Genomic DNA, 22362 nt, shown 5'->3' on the forward strand with positions numbered 1-22362 from the left:
TCCAACTTTGTGGCAACAGTCTGAGGAAGCAGCTCACTTTTTAACATTTGATATATTTTCTATGTTCTATTATGAATAACATGTGGATTTATGTGATTTGCAAACCATTGCATTCTGTTTTTATTTACATTTATTTACATTTTACATAGTGTCCCAACATTTTTGGAATCAGGGTTGTATTTTAAACGTGTTTACCAGTTTCATACATAACATGCAAGTTTTTTTTTTGTTGTTTTTTTTTCATAGAAATAAATACATCAAGTTTAAAGTCTGTTTTTCATATCTATGAAGATCACTACTTGATTAAAACTGTTCCTGCTCAGCAGCACAGCTAGCGCACTATCATGTTCAACACATTTTGTCATTTCTATTACTTCCAGTGCTGAACATCAGGGCGTTAAAGGACACTCAGTCATAAAAGTCAAAACACACTCAACAAGCCTTCTTGTTGGAGCTTTGACAGCGCAATCTTATTGACTGCTTTCATGTGCCTGTGAATGAATGTGAATAAAGTGTGTGTGAGTGTGTATGGTACTTTTTTTTTTTTTTACATTTACATTTTACATTTATTCATTTGGCAAACGCTTTTATCCAAAGCAACTTACAAATGAATTTTTTTTTTACATGGATTTATATAAATGAAGCTTTGTCTAATTAAAATGTTATAGACGTTATGAAACCAAAAATCAAGTCTTTGTAGGATGTTAGAATTAAAATATTGATTTTACTGTGTGGATGCACTATAGAGAAAGACGTTTAATGAAAAGTTTGTTGGCATATAATTTATTTTGATTGTGTATTGGTTATAAAATATAATAATAATTTTTCAATGTAAAATCCAACTTAATCCCACCACAAATTTAAATTATTCTTTAATACACTTGTAAATATGAATATAAATATATGAGCAGTTAAAATTTCCTGAATGCAGATCATCCAGAAATCAGTTTCTGAATGATAGATTTTGAGGAAAATGGCTGTAAAAATACACCTTGGTTTAAGATGTATCCCATGTATATTATTATGACACATATGTCAGAAAATAACTTTTTCAGGTATATATTAGATGACATGATTGTGCCAAGTGGGCGGAGCATGAAGCCTTCATCAAAATGATTAAGTATCAGGTAATAAGTTGTACAAGAGTGTACTAAAAGTGTGAAAATAATCTTTCTATATTCATAATCAGAATGCAGCCATAAAATCCTACATGCACTTGGAGGTGCATGCTTTAATTCGAATGCTAGCATGCTCCAGGTCTTGCTGTTGCAGCAATGCATCGAGATCTTGAAAAACAGTCTTCCTGCTGATATCTGTCAGCTCGATGAGCCAGAAGACAGAACCAATTACATTAAGAACAAGAATAACACGGTTTAGGAAATAAAAACATTACTATAAAGATGTGGTGTGCCACAGCAGCTGTACAAACCTCATTTGAGGAGGAATAATTGCATAGGGTGTTATTTATGAAGCCTGGAGTGGCACGTAATGGAATGCTTGCATTGATCTACTGCCGTCTTCTCCACCATCTCTACTGGCACTACCTTAATATTTTGCATTTAAATGGAAATATTCGTCTATTCATATGGTGTAAATCATACGACACCGTGTCGGGCTCTGTTTATCTTTGCTGAAGCTTCCACCGCTTTCCTGCATGCAAAAGCATGAGGGTGAAATTGAGTGAATTCGATAACATACACGCTGGCTGTGTATGTGTGAAGATGTTATCTTTCTGCCTTCCCCGGTAATTGCTATTTTTGATAGGATTATTTGCACCTTAGGTCCGAATGAGTCTAGAACCTTAAGTTGCCTGATGATGTCTTTGAGACTAAGTAAAGGGCAGTTGAACAGTGAAAACGCCAGGTTTTAATTGAAATATGACTAATCCAGGAACTGAAGGGCTGGCTAATGGCATAGTTCAGATTAGGATTATATTTTAGATCTTTTTCAAGCAAAACCCACTGAAATACTGATATGCCAGTACCATTTCATTGAATCAAACATGAAGGCGTAAGAACAGCTATGATCACTAACTCTGCTCCAACATTATACCTTTGTATACAAGTTGGTTTATGCTAATTTACAATGCTCGAAGTAAAAAAAATATATATATTTAAAAAAGTTTTTAAAAATCCTTCTAGATCCCCAACATAAATAAACATTGATGTTTGCTTTAATGCTGTCTTGTTAAATACAGGTATGTCTCATAACATAATATATAGTAATGTTTGGACATTTTGTATTGTTGCAGCCTAAAATTGGAGTGTCTATAGTGTTTTATTTTTCAATATAATAATCTCAAACAGACTGTATAATCCCAATTAAAAGTCCATTTTGTAACACTACAAAATATGGATATTGAGGAGGAGTGAATACTTATGCAAGGTGACGTACTTAAATAATTTAAGCATAAATTGTCTAAACAAAAAAGGAAATAAAAATGGACCAATATGTAAATGAATACAGTTTCACATTAGAATGTGAAATGTAAATAATTGCCTGTATTATATTTTTATTATGATGTATCCTTATTTATATAATTCATTGACATTCATTTGGCATATTTTCCCCCACCCAAGAAGTGTATCCAAATTCTTTACCAAAGTAAGCATGCAGTTACTGATAAAAAAATTTAAATATCACTCCAAATTCTTTACTTGGGTTAAAGGAGAAAATAAACTATTAAATTTATTATAAATGTATGAAAGTAAAGGTAGAAGGAACCACATGCAGGTGCTATGCATGATCTGAATAGAGAGCCTAGAAAATGTAAACACCTGCATAACCTGATTCTGAATATGAGAAATCTTCTGAAACCCTGCATAAATATTGAGTTAACCCTTTTTTTTTTTTGATTGTGGAAACCTGTAGTATCACTGTTGTCCCCATTCCTATACAGCTCTATAGAAGGCTCTCAGTTTCTGACTAAGATGACAAATTAATATGTATGTTAATAGTTGGATTCCAAAAAAATGTTGTCGTTTTTTATAATAATTCAATGGCATTTCTACTGAAATGTACTATCATAAAATATTCTTCACATCTCAGAGGCCATGCAAGTTTTCTCCAGGTTAAAACTGGAGAAATACTGAGAAAAACCTCTGTCCCCTATCCTCTGCTGGCATGTAGAGATGAAAGTGAGGTTGTGGCTCCGCAGTGAGGTCTGAGACACTTTCTCCTGATATTTCTGCTGTAGGGAGATATTCAGCTTTAATCATCCGCCTCTCTCTCGCCCATTTCAGCCAGATATTCTTTGAATTAGATTCACTGTGTTGCCTCTTTGAAGTTGAGTTTAGATTTCATTTTTTTGTATGTCTCATCATTGACCAATTGTATAAAAAAAAAATAAAAAAAAATTGAATGAAAGGAAGAAAAAAAGAAAAAAAAAAGTTTGCCTACAGAGACTGAATTTGAGGGTTTATGTTTGAAGTGAATGAAATGAGAAGTGCTCATCTTTGACCAGTTCTTCTTTGACACACATTCTTCACTGAAGCTCACAGTCTGAATACATTCACATTCCCTCACACTATTATTTACACCAATGCAGAACCAGTGCAAAAATAATAAGAAGTGCTGGATCAAGTGCTATTTTATAAGCTGCCAGTTATATAGGGTGGAAGTCATGTGATTAAATTAAACCAAATTTACAGTGATTAACACCACGATTACAAGTAGGACTATTCATGCAGTATATTGAATCCGATGTACCGAAAGTCTCCATACATAGGGGATATCTATCTATCTATCTATCTATCTATCTATCTATCTATCTATCTATCTATATATATATATATATATATATATATATATATATATATATATATATATATATATCACAGATAGCCTTTAAGAATGCCTTTGATAAAAGAAGAACGTATTAAAATCATTCTCGTGGCTGGATTGGAAAGCTTTCGCAAGGTTGTGATAGACATGCAGAACACCAGATGTGTTAACATGAGTTCATCATTAGTGGGCTAGACGACTGTATGTTTACAAAGAAATGTCAATCGTGTGGAGGATGTTTTGTAAATAAAGCTACATTTTTGCTTAAATGAGCTCATTTCCCCTATGTATGGAGACTTTTGGGACACCCTTTATTTCAGTGCTTGCCCATCTCATGGTTTGCCTAATTTTGTTACTGCCACTTCATGTTTTGCTTAACAGTCCACATCTAGAGTGCGTCTCAATCAGCTCCCTAGGTGGTGAATCAGTATATCGTGTACATGAGTTGGGACACTGGTAAGGACCCTGGCTCGCTACACATTGGGAAATGTTGGTGGTTTGTTATGTGTATTTGGTTTTTCCTGTAGTTTGGATGTTTTTTTTTGTTGTTGTTGTTTAGAGTGCAAAAAGATTAAATATAGTTGCTTTCACATTCGTGCCATGGATGGACCTGGTCTCACCTGTGCCAATTGACTGATGTACCCAGTCTCGCCTAAACTAAATGAACTTGGTTCGCACCTACACCCGATATCCTTGTCATTTTCCTTAGCTTTATCTCTTAAACCCGTGTCAGCGTTACAGCCATTTTCTAGTACATATATTTATAGTCGTAATATTTTTTCATTTTTTAAATGGTCTTTTGCTTTTATGTTATATCATGTTACATTTGACAGCTAGATATGAAACCAGTCTGCTTCGTCAGTCTGCATTTTCTAGCCTTGATTTCTTTTCAGGCTTAAAGGCAAGGTCTTGTTTTTAAAGGCACTCTTTTAGATGCTATTGAAAAATCTTGTCTACTATGCTTCTATTGAAGAACAATCTGGAAACTTTGAAACTTCACACAGGTCATATGCAAAACCTTAATGCAGAGTCCAGAGAATCATCTTAAGCATGTGCAGAGCCTAACTCTGAATATGCATAACTTTCCCTGCATAAATATTGACGTAACTTGTGAAATGAAGTCGCCAATTCTGATGTGCTTATACCACACAACTACATAAACCACAGGGCTATGAGTGGAATCATCTGGATGCGCAACACCAGCGTAGCACAACAGTCTGTTAATTCACAAGTGCTGATGTTTCAATCACGCTCAACCGATACGGATTGGCGGATCCTCAAAAGAAAAATGCAGATAGCACGTGCCTGACAACTCCTAATTTTTTTTCCAAAAGAGAAAAAAAAAAAATATATATGCAGGGCTATTTATAAAAGTTTGGGCTGCTCTCTCCTTGGTGCAGGAGACAGAGCTTCCATTTCCCTGATGGATCGGCTGTCATATTCTGACACTGCGGTACCTCTTTTAGTTTATAGACGTCTCGGCTCACGCCTCTGTCATTTTTCTCTCTTATCGTTCTCCTGCTCCTCTCTGCTTGCAGACATAAACACAAACAGTCGAGCAGAGAGGAGCAGCATTCCGTTATTGCTCAGATTTTCAACTTTTAACTGCAGTGTGTGTGTGTGTCTGAGTGTGTGTCCTTAAGGTCTGCCTAAGCGATGCACTGATTCTTCATGGTCACCGTCTGCTGGTATGTGTTAAAGTTTATCTGTGTGTGCGGTAGGTTTTCTGGAGGAGTGTGTCTGTGTGGGTTGGGTATGTGTGTGTGAGATGCCGTTAGACCTGGTGGACATTGTCTTCTTGGTAAATCTGGTACCTCCTGCAGGCCTGAATGCGAGTGTGGGCTTATCAGTGGCGACCAGAGCCTCCCTGCACTCGCAGGCACCTCTATCGCCAGAGAGCAAAATAAATTGCACCCATGCCGTTAATAAGAATAAGAAATATGGAGAGAGAGAGAGAGTGAGAGACAGAGAGGAGGGGGTGAGGAATAAAACTCCACAACGAAACATAACAGGAAATCTTGTGTGTCAGCAGCAATGTTGCGAATCCCAGTGTACCAAACATTACCAGTTTTCCTCCAGTCTTGTCATGAAAAACAACATGACCATGATCTTTTCTCCATCACAAACCCAACCCCTTCTTTCCCTGACATTTATTTCTCTCACATTACACTGGAAGTGTCATGGGTGCATATTGAATTTCCTGCACCAGCGTGACTGTATCTATAGCAAGTAATTACATATCGAATGTTCCTTTTGTTCAATCGCTTCCTGGAGGGGGGAAATTCATCTCACACCGCAAGATCATGTCGAAGAATTTCATGTTTTTTTGTTTTTTTTTTGCTTTGGCCTTAGCTGTAACAAATTCCATCAATAGTAAAGGGAGAGTCGTGGGAAATTTAACATCCTGGGCACCGATGCGTAGTAAATTTCAACAAACTGTTTTCAACAATGTTACGCATACGCCGTAAAGCATATCTGAATTACAGTAGCATAATTTATATGAACACTTCCTATGAAATGAAATCAAACTTGGTGGCTGATACAGCAGGGCCTGGTCTACTTTGCTATTACAAAGCTAAAATAACACGCTTTACTGACATGCCAAAGTAAGAATGCAGTAAAACAGTTAATGTACAGTACATTTTAAGTATAGAAAATCTCTTTTCTAGTTTCTTTCATAGACACTGAAATGAATGCAAATAGCCAATATTTTCTGCTCAAATGTCTCTCAGAATCTTTTTTTTTTCCAGATGGAGAAACCGTTTGAGAAGATCAGCAGTGAATAATACTGGCCATTTGCATTCATTAAAAAAGAAATCTTTTTTTTTTTTTTTTTGCCTGCAGCCAAACAGACCCCAGAACGTGCTTTTTTAAAAAACCATTTCAGCTGAAAATGGCCAAAATTTTCAATACATTCGTAATAAATCTAGTTAACCATCGATTTTTCATCCCGCTTATCCTACATAGGGTAGTGGGGAGCCTGAAGCCTATCCCAGGTGTAACCGAGCGGTGAGGACCAAGACCAAATTGGAAATGAGATATTACCTAAACTACAGAAATAATTAAATGACTAATTCCTGACTTTGCCACCCTGGGAATTTCACCCAAAGAATTTGCCGATAAGGCTACACACAGGTTTCCCACACAAAGGCAGACGGAAACGTGAAGACACAAGCATCTGTTCTCAAATACAGAAGTCTTTTATTACAATAAAAATGCATCATATGATATAGCCTTCACTAAAAGGTATGCACCTAATCACTTCTGAGCACACATTGTACAAAAGATACACCCTCACAGAGCTTGACTACAGAGCAGGCTAGACAGAAAGCGAATTGTTCTCCCTTTTCACATCCCACATTCACATATGTACCAACAGAAAATCCCAGTGTACACTGCAGGTCACAGCATTCGGTGAGGAAACACCGCCAACAAAAAGAGGAGGACAGCCACACTCCCTACTCCTATGGAGGCCTGCAGCTCCTAAAAGAAGATACACACACAGTTAGCATACAGAATAATAGCCCTGCTGAGGATATCAACTCAGCATAAATCACAGGGCTTCTATGTTTCAGCAGGCTTCAGTACACTTAACCTATTTTGTATGTTTATCTGAACACAAACAACCTCAACCATTTGATATTTCAAAGAAAAAAAAAGGGATAACAGATTGATTCTATCCGACAAATAAAGACAATAATAAAGTTTACCATATGAAAAAAACTAAATTTTATATTATAATAATTATAATGCTTCAAATGTATGATACACGAAAAGAAAGAAACAAAACAAAACAAAAGAAGAAACAAAATATCCACCATGAAGGCTCCGCGAAACACACAGGAACAGACAATGTGCCCGAGGCAGACCACTAAGAACAAAGGAGTGGTAATACCACTGCAAAAAAAACAGCACTTTCCCCGGGTCTCTGGATATAACAGGATACTCAGTTACACAGCCTACATTCAACAGTCGCCATCCATATGCACAAACGATAGCGCTATGCTAGTGAACGTCAGAAGCACGTCAGCTGAATCGGTTGTAACGTTATCACCCACGCTTCAAGCAGTGGAGCTAAATCAGGAGAGCAGGCAACAAAAAGGTGCTAGACGAGTCCCAGCAGCCTCCAACCACAGGCCAGGAAACAGGGCGGTGTCCCAGGAAATGACGCACAGCTAAGCTGCCGGTGTATAGCGCTTATATATCACTCGGCATGGTGCCAGTTAATGACGTCACAAGTGTCATAGTAACAAATGTCCCCTGCAACAACCTTGGGCATATAGGAACACAGGGCACAAGGCAGGGGACAACCTGGATGGGGTCCCAACCCATAACCCCACAGGTGTGAGGCAAACATGCTATCCACTAAGCCACCGTGCCCCCTCTAGTTAACCAATGCTAAAGTGTCTAAGTTGAACATGCATCAATCAATTACATTTTTTTTTTCTTCTTTAGCTGCTCCTGTTCGGGGTCGCCACAGCGGATCACCCGTCCGCATATTTAGATTCCGGCCCAAGTTTTACGCCCTTCCTGATGCAACCCTCCCCATTTTCCGGGTTTGGGACTGGCACTGAGAGTGCACTGGCTCGTGCAGCCATTCAGTAGCTGGGGTTGGTTCCCTGACCGGGAATCTAAACCGGGTCAAAGCGGTGAGAGCACCACATGCTAGCAACTAGTCCACCAGCGAACCAATCAATTTTATTTCACATTAATGAACTCAAAATGTTCAACATTTACCTTGGCAGAAACTGAAGGTGCCACATTAGGGCATCTTTCAAGTGGGAAAATCAAGTCGAGACAGTCAAAATAGTACTACTGTGAGATAGGGGAAGCGAGCAGGGCTGCCAGGGAGTGTCAGGTAGTATCAGAGAGTTCAAACCCCCTGCACAAGTGTCAGTCTTTCCAGATTCATATGCTGACGAGCTCTTCTGCCATTTTTATTAGAGGAAAAATAAGACTGCTCTTTTGGCGTATTTTGAGTGATAACTGATAAGATGTTAAAATGCGTAACTCCTGTGCAGAAATATTTAAAGGGTGGCTTCAGGTGTTTTTATTTCCGAACCCTTAGAAAAAAATCTCATTTCAGTTACCATTACTACCTGCCAGCAGAAACTAAGCATCCCTCCTGAAGTCAACTGAGTGTTTGAGTGTGGTGAGTGTGTGAGTGAGTGTGTGTGTGTGTGGTTATTGTTCTCAGCATTAGAACACCCTGCCTGTGGCTGTAGGATTAGGCTCACTAAAGCCGCCACTTGGCTGTACCGATATGTTGCAGCCTAGCAGGCACAAGCTGAATCAGCCTCATATAAGAGCTTTTAGCCTGTTGGAGGTTAAACCCTCTGGGTACAGGTGTGTTTACTGCATGCTACACACTTTGTCTATTCTTAGTGACCAAGATATTTCCCTTTTCATACAGGTTCCATGTTCCAGGAAAATTCCACATAGAAAGAAACTGCACAGGTCTATGAAGCTTATATTCATATTTCATTATAACTGTGCTGATAATTCTTTGTAAATTAGTAATTATTCTGTGTAAGCATTGTATGTACTCTACTAATGCCTCACAAAGCTCTAATAATGTCCTTGATGACTTCTAATCATATTGTAAGCCCATTATTCTTGCATGATATCAGTGAGGGGCTGTCGGTGCTGCCTGACAGTTTCTTACATAAATACATAAATAATATAAGACACTATTAATTAATTAACAGTATCATCCTTTTAAAATGTTCCTTTTATACAGAGGACCATCGGATGAGACGGCTTAATTGGAATTTTTTCTGGATAAAATTGTGATCTACACTTACTTAAAGTGAACTGTAATCATACCGTCCTCTTATGTTTTTTTTTTTTTTCAAAGCTTGTTACCTTCTCAATCATATCAATCATCATATTAGTCTTACTGATTTATCATTTTTAAATTGTCTCTTGCTTCAAGGTTACATTGTATCACATCAGACACTTTTGTAAAACCCAGTCACAGACAATTCTACCCAGGAAAAATCTGGCAACCTCAAAGAAATGAACTACATGCAGGTAATTTACATCATTCGAATCACGCACCCAGAAAATCTACTTACTGTAAGCATGTGCATAACCCGACTCTGAATATGTGTAACTTTCCCTGCATAAGTATTGCTGTAATTTGTAGACTTAAGTCACAGACTCTGAATACGACCCTATTATGAACATCTTTATATAGTAATAGTGATTTGTGAATGTCAAATGAACAACTTACTTACAATGGAGAATAAGTTAACAATTAACTTCCATCCATCCATCCATTCATCCATTTTCTGTACCACTTATCTTACACAGGGTTATGGGGAGCCTGGAGCCTATCCCAGGGGACTCGGGACACAAAGCGGGGGGCACACTGGACGGGGTGTCAACCCGTCACAGAGCACAACTGCACATAAAATCGCAATTTGGAAATGTCAGTCAGCCTACAACGCATGTCTTTGGACTGGGGGAGGAAACCTGAGTACCCGGAGGAAACCCCCGAAGCACAGGGAGAACATACAAACTCCGCACACACAGGAGAGAATCAAACCCCTAACCCCGGAGGTGCGAGGCAAACGTGCTGACCACTAAATCCCCGTGCAGTCTGAAAACTTTAATATCAAAACAATGAAGGGACATTACAAAGTATGGGTGTTTTATTCCCAAACATGCAAAAATGACAAGGATGCACATACTAGGTACATTCTTGACCTTGAAGGACAGAAAGATATCTCAGGTGCTCCATATGCGTGTGCTTGTCATTTTTTGGATAAATACATGTTAAATGTTAAATTTAAATGTTTATAATGCATTGAGTCATTACTAGAGTTTCTAAAATGGTTACACGGAATCATTACCAACTGACAAAGAATTATAAGCACAGCTATAATGATTTAGATATATGGGCTTCATAGAAAGTGCTACCATTATTTCATTGATTTAGATGATCATTTTAAATTCATCGTTAAACAGCTGCTTCACTCTTGTCTTCACATTATGACTGCAGAATATCATCCATCACAGGCAGAACATTACAGAGAGCCTTGCATTGCAATTCCATTCTTTTCTAGTTCACAAGAAATGCCATTTACAGGCCACAGACATTGACATTGCTGGGACAATAACTCAATGTACGAGTGGCCATAACTTCAGCGCAGGTCCGAACGTCCCTGCTGGAAGATGTATGATGTGAAATATTAATATTCATTTGTTGCTGATTATGTCAAGACGATGGCAATGATTACTCCAATACATACACACACACACAAACTCGCGCTGGGCTTCTGGTAGCACAGAACATCATAAACAATTTACACGTCATTAGTTTTGTTTTGATCATATTTGTTTGACAGAGACTCTAGCTGTGTGTGCTTGTGTGATTAATTGGCATTCATCTGCTAAAATGTGTAGACTCACATGACCCCACTTCATGCTGCTTGATTTGTGTGTGTGAGTGAGTGTGTGTGTGTGTGTGTGTGTGTGTGTGTGTGTGTGTGTGTGTGTGTTTAAGACTATATGGGGAGGTTTGCAATTGTGTGTTAAGTTCTGAATCCTATGTTTTGTGTTAAACATACATGCAAGCGATGTAATGAGGAATGGAATCTTCTCTGCTCAGATTTGTAGTATGTGAGTTCATTAACAGATTGCATGCATATGCTCTATAGGGAGCGGCAAACATACAGGAAAAAATGGGTGAAATGCGTACACATGGCAGTGTATGTGCTACAGTGTCAGCAATGCAGTTTATTATACTGTATGCAAAAGTGGAAATATCAGTACCACAAGTGCTGAGGACTAGCAGATTTAGTGTCTGAGCTATTACTTGTTGTTTTTTTTGTTATTGTTGCCTGATGGACAAGCAGTTCCAACTCACTGACTTGCAAATAAAAGTTAACGTTTAAAACATAGCCATATACATTACTTATAGCATGTGCTACATGTTGTGAAGCCCTCCACCTGCTGCACTACACACATCGACTGAGGTGCGACCTGGCTGTTGGAAGAATGTTTTTTATTAGCCGATTTAATTAGCATGATGATAGTGGAAACACTGACCAAGCAAAAATGAAGTCCAGCGCTAAAGCTGCATTCGACTTACCTCAGAAGTGGGTAGTTAGAATGATGTCACTTCTGACCTCTGTGCATTCAAGTGACAAAGTTGGGAAAAAAACATGGATGCCTCCATGTTCGCCTTTTGCAAACAGACGAACAGAATTAACAAGCAAATATGTCTGTATGTTGATTGATCTGAAGCAAATATGTGTATATACAGTATAACTCATTGAAAGGTAAGAAGCCATGTTGATTTGACATCACTTGCTGAACTTGGGGGGACCGTCCCGAGTTCCTGAGTAGGAATTCTGAGTTGAGGGAGTGTATTTGTTGGCTTTTCTTAGTTGGAGATCAGAACGTTATGACCCTTGTACAGCATGTACCGTTGAAGGTCATAGGTTTACATACGCCTTGCAGAATCTGCAAAATATTATTATTTTTTTTTTTTAAAAAGAGGGATAAAAAAATAGCATTTTTTATTTTATTTTTTTATTTTCTTTAGTACTGCCCTGAATAAGCTATTTCACATAACAGATGTTTACATATAGTCCACAAGACACAATAATAACACACATTTACACAATTACACAAATGAACCAGTTGAAAAGTTTACATACGGGATCAAAGAACATGAATCAAAAATGAAGATCAGGGTACAAACTCTTGGTACGGTGAGAACACTCAATACTTCGCAAAGAGTGAAAGCCTCGAAAGTCCTTTTAAACTGTGGTGTGATTGTGTGTGAGATTGGATGCAGGTGTGTGTGATTAGAATGAATGAGTGTTCTGGGAATTGCAGTCCATGGTGGCCATGTTTGTAGGCCGCAGTGCAGGATGGGAAAGGTAGTCACAGGTTTTGCTGTGACATGACAAGGACCAGGAGGATTTTCCTTAAGAATAGTAGGCAGTTTAACTGCTCAGGACAAACAAATGAGTCTGAACAACTTGTAAACCTTTGAACTGGTTCTTTTGTGTAAATTCAGTTATTATAGTGTCTCGTGGACTATATGTAAGTATCTGTTATGTGAAATAGCTTATTCAGGGCAGGACTAAATAAAAAACAAAATGCAAATGCAATTTTTATGATCCATCTTTTATTTGTATATATATATATATATATATATATATATATATATATATATATATATATATATATTTTATTTAATACATTTTGCAGATTCTGCAAGCTGTACAGTATGTAAACCTATGAGCACAACTGTACGTTATAGCAACTATAAAAAATCGTTCCCTACATATATACAATACAATACAATGCAATATCTTGTGAAAGCTGTTACTATATATACATTATATACTATATACAGAGCTGTTATTATCTTTTGGTTGAACAGATTAAGAAGATAAAGATGCCAGGCATATTTTTTCTTTACATATGATGCAAGGACAGTACACCACAGCTCATTGTCAAAACCGTGGCTGGTTCAGGATGCAAACACAATATGCTGGATTAGAAACTTTGTAAGAGGAGGATAATGAACATGGTCATGTCCCTTAGTTTGTGATAAATCAGTTAGCTAATTAGCTCACCATACATTATTACATTACATGAGCTACCACTTAATGTTTGCTGCTTATGCATTAGGTCATGATGTTTAATATGTGTACCACAGTACAACAGTAAATGAAGAACCAACATGACATTTTTCTATAGATTTAAGATTTTTCTGCTTTTTTGTGTTTGAGGTAAACAACACCACCTCAATCCTCAGTATGCCCATTTGTACAGCAGTCTCTAGAAACCAGATATTGAAGTTAAACCTTCTTGGAGCCTCCAAGCTGGCACTAGCACTGGCACCTGCCCAATCACATGGCTGGCAGAAGGCTGTAAGCTGCACGTTGTCACAGGACATAGGCGGGTTTAGTTGCATTGTATTGGGTTTGTGTGATGACAGTGCAGGTTCTGAATCCTCAAGTTGGCGGCGCAGCAAAGCTTGGCAGGGACGAAAGCCATGCTGGACCTGATCCTCACACAAATTCAACACTGCACACCAGCGCCAGGCTGAGAAAAGTCAAACTCGATGTGTGTATGGAAGCATGTGTGAGAAACCGGATTTAACTCATGTTCTTTTCTTATTAAAATGACCAGTTTTAAACGTGTCGGAATAGCAAAGATGATCTTCCCAACATAAAGATTTATCTTCTTGGATATAGTTCTCTAATGAATGTGGAAAATAATTTTTTTAAAATTATATTTATATTGGCGAGATCATATTTAGGTCAATGAGAGTGACAATGTGGAATAAAAGTGGTAAAATATGATTTGTTTTGGTTTTTGCCACGTTTATTTTTCTCTGATTTGCATTCTCATCAATGTACATCCTAAATCATGTCAAGGTCATTTGACCATTACAGAAAGTTCACAAAAACATTGCATGTGAAATTGTATACAGTGTTTCCACCAATATTGGCACCCTTGGTAAATGTGAGCAAAGAAGGCTGTGAAAAATTGTCTTTATTGTTTAACCTTTTGATCTTTTGTTAAAAGAATTCACAAAAGTACTCTGCTCTCATGGATATCAAACAATTACAAACAAAACACAGGTTTATATATATATAAAAAATCTTTGTTAAATATAGGTGTGCAATAATCATTGGCACTCTTCTAGTTAATAGTTTGTGCTACCTCCCTTTGCCAAGATAACGGCTCTGAGTCTTCTCCTATAACGCCTGATGAGGTTGGAGAATACATGGCAAGGGATCTGAGACCATTCCACCATACAGAATCACTCTAGATCCTATATCTGTACATTTCCTTTTCAGTTAACACAGGTTTTCTATGGTTTTCAAGTCATGGAAATGGAATGGCCATGGCCAGAACTTGATTTTGTGGTCAGTAAACCATTTTTGTGTTTATTTAGGTATATTTTTTTGGATCATTGTCCTGCTGGAAGATCCAACCAAGGTCCATTTTAAGCTTTCTGGCCGAGTCAGTCAGGTTTTCATTTAATATCTGTTGATATTTGATAGAGTCCATGATTCCATGTATCCTAACAAAATGTCCAGGTCCTCTGGCAGAAAAAAACAGCCCCAAAACATTAAAGATCCACCACCATATTTAACCGTGGGCATGAGATACTTTTCCATATGGCTACCTCTCTGTGTGCACCAAAACCACCTCTGGTGTTTATTACCAAAAGCTCTATTTTTGTTTCATCTGACCATAGAACCCGATCCCATTTGAAGTTCCAGTAGTGTCTGGAAAACTGAAGACACTTGAGTTTGTTTTTGGATGAGAGTAGAGGCTTTTTTCTTGAAACGTTCCAGACTACTTGTGGTGATGTAGTTGACTTTGGATTGTAGTTTTGGAGACTTTCTGACCCCAAGACACAACTAACTTCTGCAATTCTCCAGCTCTGGTGCTTGGAGATTCTTTGGCCACTTGGACTATCCTCTTCATATAGTCACAATATAGTCACACGTCCAATTCCAGGTTGATTCATAACATTTCCAGTCGAGTGGAACTTCTTCATTATTGCCCTGATGGTGGAAATGGGCATTTTCAATCCTTTTGCTATTTCTTTATAGCCACTTTCCATTTTGTGAAGCTCAACAACCTTTTGCCACACATCACAGCTATATTCCTTGGTTTAACCCATTGTGATGAATGGCTAAGGGAATTTAGCCTATGTGTTACCTCATATTTATACCCATGTGAAACAGGAAGTCATGGTTGAACAATTTCCTGTTCCTAGTCACCCAGGTGTACTAAAAAAAATAAAAATATTAAAGGGATTATACTTTAAATGTATTTTTCTAATATGAATTCATAGGGGTGCTGATAATTGTGGCACACCTATATTTAACAAAGATATTTTTTCATAAACCTGTGTTGTGTTTCCAATTGTTTGATGTCTATGAGAGCAGAGTATTTTTGTGAATTTTTTAAACAAAATATCAAAAGGTTAAACAAATAGGACTGTGAATTTTTCACAGGCTTCTTTGCTCATATTTACCAAGGGTGCCTATATTAGTGGAGGGCACTGTACATACACTGTACACTGGTTTTTAGATATTTACTGTAGCATGTTATATTTACACATTGTTTCATTTTTCTGATGTGATCACATTATTCACATGATATAACATAACTCAAGTTCGCTTGAGTTTCAGTCCACAACGTTAAAATGCACCTTCACATGTTTTTCCACATTTTATTCACATATGTGAAAACATGTTATTCACATCTGAAATGTATGTGATCTTTCTGCAAGAGAAGTGCCAATTAGGCATAAATATGCACTGTATTGCTAATAACTGAGATAAAGATAAAATGTTTGTTGTTAATGTACGGTATATTATATAATTAGATTGTACATGTAAAGGTAGCTCTTTACATTAAGGTTCTCTTAACTAGTATTATATTTTTAAAAAAATCTATTGATAAGTAATGAACTAAAAATGAGGATTAAAGGTCAGGTGGAAAGATATATTTAAGTTAAAAGAAAGAGCAGGATGAGAATAAGCATAGATCCATTAGATTGACAGTTACAGACTGACAGTTATAACTAATTTCAGGAGTTTAGACCCACACTGCATATAAATATTTATTTACCCTACATCGGCTCACAACTGGGAATTTATAACCATTCATACAAGCTGACTTACAAGGTTAAGGTTTAGGAAGCAAGAGAAATCTGTTAACCATACAAATTCTTTCTCACTTGAAACAGGTGTTCCACTTGGAAAAGGAATTTTGAAAATTCTTCCTCTAAGAATAAGATTTCATACACTTTTAATACATGCTAGCTGAGCAGTACTCAAAATAGATAAAGTAATCTAGCCAGTCCAGCTCAAGCTAGGAGAGGCAGAATTTGGCCGCATTTTCCCCACCATCTGTTTGCTGAAGTATTTTAATGTTAATTATATTTATAAATATAATATATAAATTGATATAGATGGCATCACTGTTAAATGTCTGCACAAAAAAGCAACAACCTAACAACAACAACAAACAACAACAAAACACTTTTTATCAGCTCCACAACATTGCTCAGCTTTGACCCTTACGTAACTCTGAAAATGCTAAAACACTGAGTTCATGAATATGTTTAAATTACTGTAATTCTCTCTTCTTTGGCATCTCTAGTAAAACCCAACCCCAATTAAACTCCAACATATTCAAAATTCAGCAGCTTGTCAGTCTTTCCTCATTCCAAACATTCAGCACACATTACACATGTACTCCAAGAGTTACATGGCTACACTTTTCCACATAGAATTAAATACAAACTCACTTTTCATTTACAAAGCAATACATGGCATGCCTTGTCTCTCCAAGCTCCTACACAGCCCTGAACCCATGTTCAGACCGAGACCCTCAAGTCTACCAATATTGGTCTACTGGTGGTGCCCAAGTACAAACTGGCTTCAATATACAACAAATTTTTAGTGCCATAGCCCCCAAACTTTGGAATACCATCCTCCAGAACCAGTGGCGGTACTTCCTTCTTCACTGTAAAACATTCCTTTTCTCCCAACACTTTCCTTCTCTTCTACCCAGTAGTCTGCTCCTCTTTCCATTACCATGGTGTGTAAACACCTCCTAAAGGCCTCATTGTTGGCTTTTACCTGAATCCCAAAGCTGATATATTCTATCTTTTATTTCCCCAAATACTGATATTATGTATTATGTATTAGTATTTTAAAATGCTCATTAAAAAAAAAACAATGATGGATTAATGGATCATGCATGCCTATGTAGTAAACAGAACAGAACAAAAGAGTTTCAGGAATCTATTTTAAAGAAGCTTGACCTACATAACTGTAACCAAATATAGGTAGGGCTATGGATGGGTCAATTTTGATAAATTTTGCCTGTGTTAAATATTTATTATTTAAATATTATACTGTATTTTTTTTTAAATAATGGTAATGTTTGCTCAAGTAGCTCTGATGAAGAAAACAGATTACATAAAATTCCAAGGGATTTCTACAAATGTGCAATAGTGGGAACTTGGAACTCAACTTGTCTTTGACAGTCTGTATAGTATTGTAATACAACCCCAATTCCAAAAAAGTTGGGACGCTGTGTAAAATGTAAATAAATGTACATAAAAACAGAATTACTGACCTGTTGCCAATTAACCTCCAGCTGTTTTGTTGCCAATGTCCCAACTTTTTGTCCCAACTATTTTGAGACATGTTGCTGCCGTGAAATTCAAAATGACCTTATTTTTTTCTTACAATGGTACATTTACTCAGTTTAAACATTTGATATGTTTTCCATGTTCTATTGTGAATAACATATGGGTTTATGAGATTTGCAAATCATTGCATTCTGTTTTTATTTACATTGTACACAGTGTCCCAGCTTTTTTGAAATTGCGGTTGGAATTCAGTTGTCTCTATCACTCTTGTTTTTGGTTTGTCTTTCTTAAGGGTATAGTTCAAAAGTCTAGCCAGCACACCCACTGCGTAAATTAGCAAAACAGGAGTGCAAATGACCTCAAGTGTGTAAGATGTCCACCGCCACCCCTTGTGCAAAGAGAAACATGGAGAGAGGGGGAAAAAACCTCTGAGGGCATTCAAGCACTTTGCTGTGATTTATCTACGCTCCTTCCTCCCTCTACTGCTTCCCTCCAAATGCCTGCAGGTGGAGAAGAGATTTCAACCAAGTGCTTGTATTTGAATAATTCCTTCCACTAAAAGTCACAGGAATATTAAACTAAAAATCAGGAGAGATCAGAGAAAAGGGATTATAGCTGAGTGGTAATCATAGAGACTTTCTCTTGCTGCTGCTTTTTGGCGTCTCATGTACGTGAACTGAATCAGAATTGTCTTTCTACAGATGGCTTGCATGCGGCTAGTGGTATGTCAACCTTTTACTTGGGGACATAAAGAAGGCATATCTATTTTAATAAAATGGACAGAATTTTTTTTGTATTTGAATGAGGTTTATGAGTTTGTTTTTTTAATCACATTTCCTACATTTGTTATTCCCTAAAAAACTTATAGTTTCCTCCATATTTTGTTTGTATCATAATTGTTTATTCTTCTAATAATAATGTATATAAAAAGAAATTGTATAATTCGGTCACTTTAAAATCAAAAGATATGGCCTGGATCAATACTGTGCTATCCCAGAAGGCAACAGGACTGATATAGGACAATGGCAACATGGTGGAGGTAGTACGTCTGGATTGCATCCATGCTTACCACTTATACTGATCAGTACATACTGTATCAGTGGCTGAGCAGTAGGTACTGAATCAAATGCAGTAGGTACTGTCACAGTATGTGATTTTGGACGCAGCTCATGTTTCATGTCTACATGTCTGAACAATTAATTTTTGGGAAGAAGATCCCAGGAAAAAAATAAAAATCATATCAAAAACAACCAGGCACTTTTGGTGCTTGGAGTTATTGGAGTGATTACTCAGCTGACCAAAAACAAATGTGAGATAGTTGTAGAAAGAACTAAGGGACACATGGCTAAGTCATCAGGGTCAGAGGAAGTGCTAATACTCAGGAGTGTTTCAAGCACGAGTTGTAAAACATTTCAAACCACAGTTTCCTATGAGTCATTTAAAATATTTGCATATAAAGACAAACCACTGTTGTATTACTAGCTCCAGACCTGGATTCTTGTAGATGCAACATAGAAAGGTCTGCTCGAAGTATACCAGTACACATCAATGTACCTCATCCCAGATACAGCAAGTATAAACAGTGGCTAAATGGGACAATACATTCTGTTCTTGTGGACAATACAGATACCCTTTGAGACCAGGATAATGGATACAGGCTTGTCTAAAGAGCTGCCCTCCTGAGAAAATAGTTTCAGACTCTGGAGATTAATATGGATCCATTTGCAGCTTTGCACATCACAAAAGGGAAAGCTCAGGGGCATGAGCCTGACTCAGAGGACAGTTGAGAATAAATTGAGAGTCCAACAGCAGGAAAACTTTCCTACTTTCTCAGGAACTGTAGCTGAGCAAGATCAGGAGCAGGATGGTCCCAGAGACAGGCGATAAACCTGGTTCTGGAAAAGGATCATACTCTGGGGCTGAAGCAAACATGTGATCAGAGGCAGTAAGAACAGTCACAGAATTAGAGAAAGGAACTACGTTATAACGCAGTAAAGACTAAGGGCCTGATGTTGTAAGCTGTTTGTGTCTGTTTTCTGGAATAATTAGACCCCATTCTGCCAGTGCAGGCTGTTTTTTTATTAACTCACGCAGATTTCTTTAATATATGACAAAATGTGTAATAATACAAGACCGTTTTTGGACTATAGTTATAGAGCTATACAGGGAAACTATGCTCGTTAATACTACTTCTCAGTTTGTTCTGCTTTTGTCACGTGTATCTGTGTATCTGGCAAACCTGGTTGTAGCATGTAGTATACGGTCCCCTCCAAAACTATTGGAACAGCAATCATTTGTTTTTGCTGTAGACTGAATACATTTGGGTTTGAGATCAAAAGATGAATATGAGAAGAGAATTTATAATTTAATCTTTTATTTCCTGGTATTTATATGTAAATGTGTTAAACAACATTTTGTGTCAGATCACCACATTTGTAGGCAAGCAAAAATATTGGAACGTGACTGACAAGTGTTTCTTGTTACCCAGGTGTTTCCTGTTAGACTGTTTGTTTAAACAATAAATAGCTGTGGGCATCTACTTGGGTTTAGCCTTCAGTTCTACCTGTGAAGACTGCATTTTTTGTTAAAAAGGATAAGCCAACATGAAGATCAGAAAGCTATCTATGGGAGACAATCAAGCCTTTTTGAAGCTGAGAAAGGAGGGCAAACACTGGGCATAGCCAATACAACAATTTGGAATGTCCTGAAAATAAAGAAACCACCGATGCACTGAGAAACATATACAGAATGGGTCAGCCAAGGAAAGCAACAGCTGATGACAGAAACATCGTGAGAACTGTGAAGAAAAACCCATAAACAACTGTCAGTGACATCACTAACAACCTCCACAGGGCAGGGGTAAAGGTATCACAATCCACCATTCAAAGAAGACACTGAGAGCAAAAATATAGAGGCCATACCACAAGATGCAAACTACTCATGAGCAGTAAGAATCAGAAAGCCAGATTGGAATTCACAAAGTAATACAGAGATGAGCCACAAAAATTCTGGATTCAAGAGTAACCTCTACCAAACTGATTGAAAGTCCAAAGTGTGTAGAAAGAAAGGATCTGCTAATGATCCAAATTGTACAAGCTCATCTGTGAAACATGGTGGAGGTAGTGTTATGGCTTGCCCGTGCATGGCTGCTTCTGGAACAGGCTCACTAATCTTTATTGATGATGGAACTCATGACGGTAGCAGAAGAATAAATTCTCAAGTTTACAGGATCATTTTGTCTGCCAATTTACAGAGAAATACATCCAAATTAATTGGGAGGAAATTTATCATGCAGCATCACAATGATCCAAAACACACTGCCAACTCAACAGAGTCAATCACCAGACCTTAACCCAACTGAGCAGCATTTACACCTCCTGAAGCGGAGACTGAGGGGAGAAAAAGCCCCGGAAACAAACAACAACTGAAATAGGCTGTGGTAAAAGCCTGGAAAAGCTTCACAAAAGAAGAAAACAACAATTTGGAGAGTTGCAGGCTTGATGCACTTATTGCATGCAAGGGATATGCAACTAAATATGAAATGTTATTTACTTCAATTTACTTCAAGGCTTATCTGTTCCTATACTTTTGCTCACCTAAAAATTGGGTGTTTTGATACAAAAGGTGCTATGTTTTATTTTCTTTAACAGATCTAGATGTACATACCAGGAAATGAAAGCTAAAATCCCAAACTCTCGTCTCATATATCATATACATATTTTGCCTCAAACCCAAATGTCTTTGGTGTATAGCGCATACAAATGAACTGGCCAAAAACAAACCAAGAACATAACAGCAAACAGCGAACCAAAAAACAGCAACATTACCTCAAAATAGAAAGGTGAGTTCTGACTGGCTACAGTGCACAGTAATGTGAGTAATGTTTCTGAGAGACCTCAGAAAATGGGGTGCTTTTATTTGTTTTATTTGTTTATTTTTTCTCAAAGGCATTCATATGATGTTATTTTAGATAGGCTGTCAACTTTGCACAGTATTCATATGAGTATGTGAGTGCAGATAACCCGCCTAAAGGAAGCCAGGCTATTTGGAAAAAAGAATTACTCCTCACTTTAATAATAATAATAATAATAATAATAATAATAATAATCAGAAGAGGAATAATAATAATAATAATAATAATAATAATAATAATAATAATAATAATAATAATAATAATAATAATAAGAGGAAGTTAAGTAACCTCACATAGCATTTTTACTAAGCTATTTCTTAAAAAAAACATACGAAAAAAGCATTATGCAGTGTCCAAATATACATTTATATGTGATGTTCAATTAGGACCCCATTCTGTTTTGAGATAATGTTGATGTATTTCTGCATTTGATGTCATGTTGGTGGTTTTGTTGTTGAGTTTTTGGATTGTAAATGTGTTTTACATATACGAGCCATCATACATACAC

The 22362-nt window shown here is 37.2% G+C and overlaps 1 long non-coding RNA gene across 1 annotated transcript; it reads right to left on the reverse strand.

The window, feature by feature from the left end:
- Positions 1-6964: 6964 nt before the first annotated feature.
- Positions 6965-7897, reverse strand: LOC124628756 (uncharacterized). The gene is made up of 2 exons (XR_006983416.2): positions 7602-7897; positions 6965-7266 (listed from the first exon to the last, which is right to left on the reverse strand). It is a non-coding gene; the product is annotated as an uncharacterized LOC124628756 (long non-coding RNA).
- Positions 7898-22362: the final 14465 nt, after the last annotated feature.

The sequence above is a fragment of the Ictalurus punctatus genome, chromosome 12, assembly GCF_001660625.3.
Source record: "Ictalurus punctatus breed USDA103 chromosome 12, Coco_2.0, whole genome shotgun sequence".
NCBI lineage: Eukaryota > Metazoa > Chordata > Actinopteri > Siluriformes > Ictaluridae > Ictalurus > Ictalurus punctatus.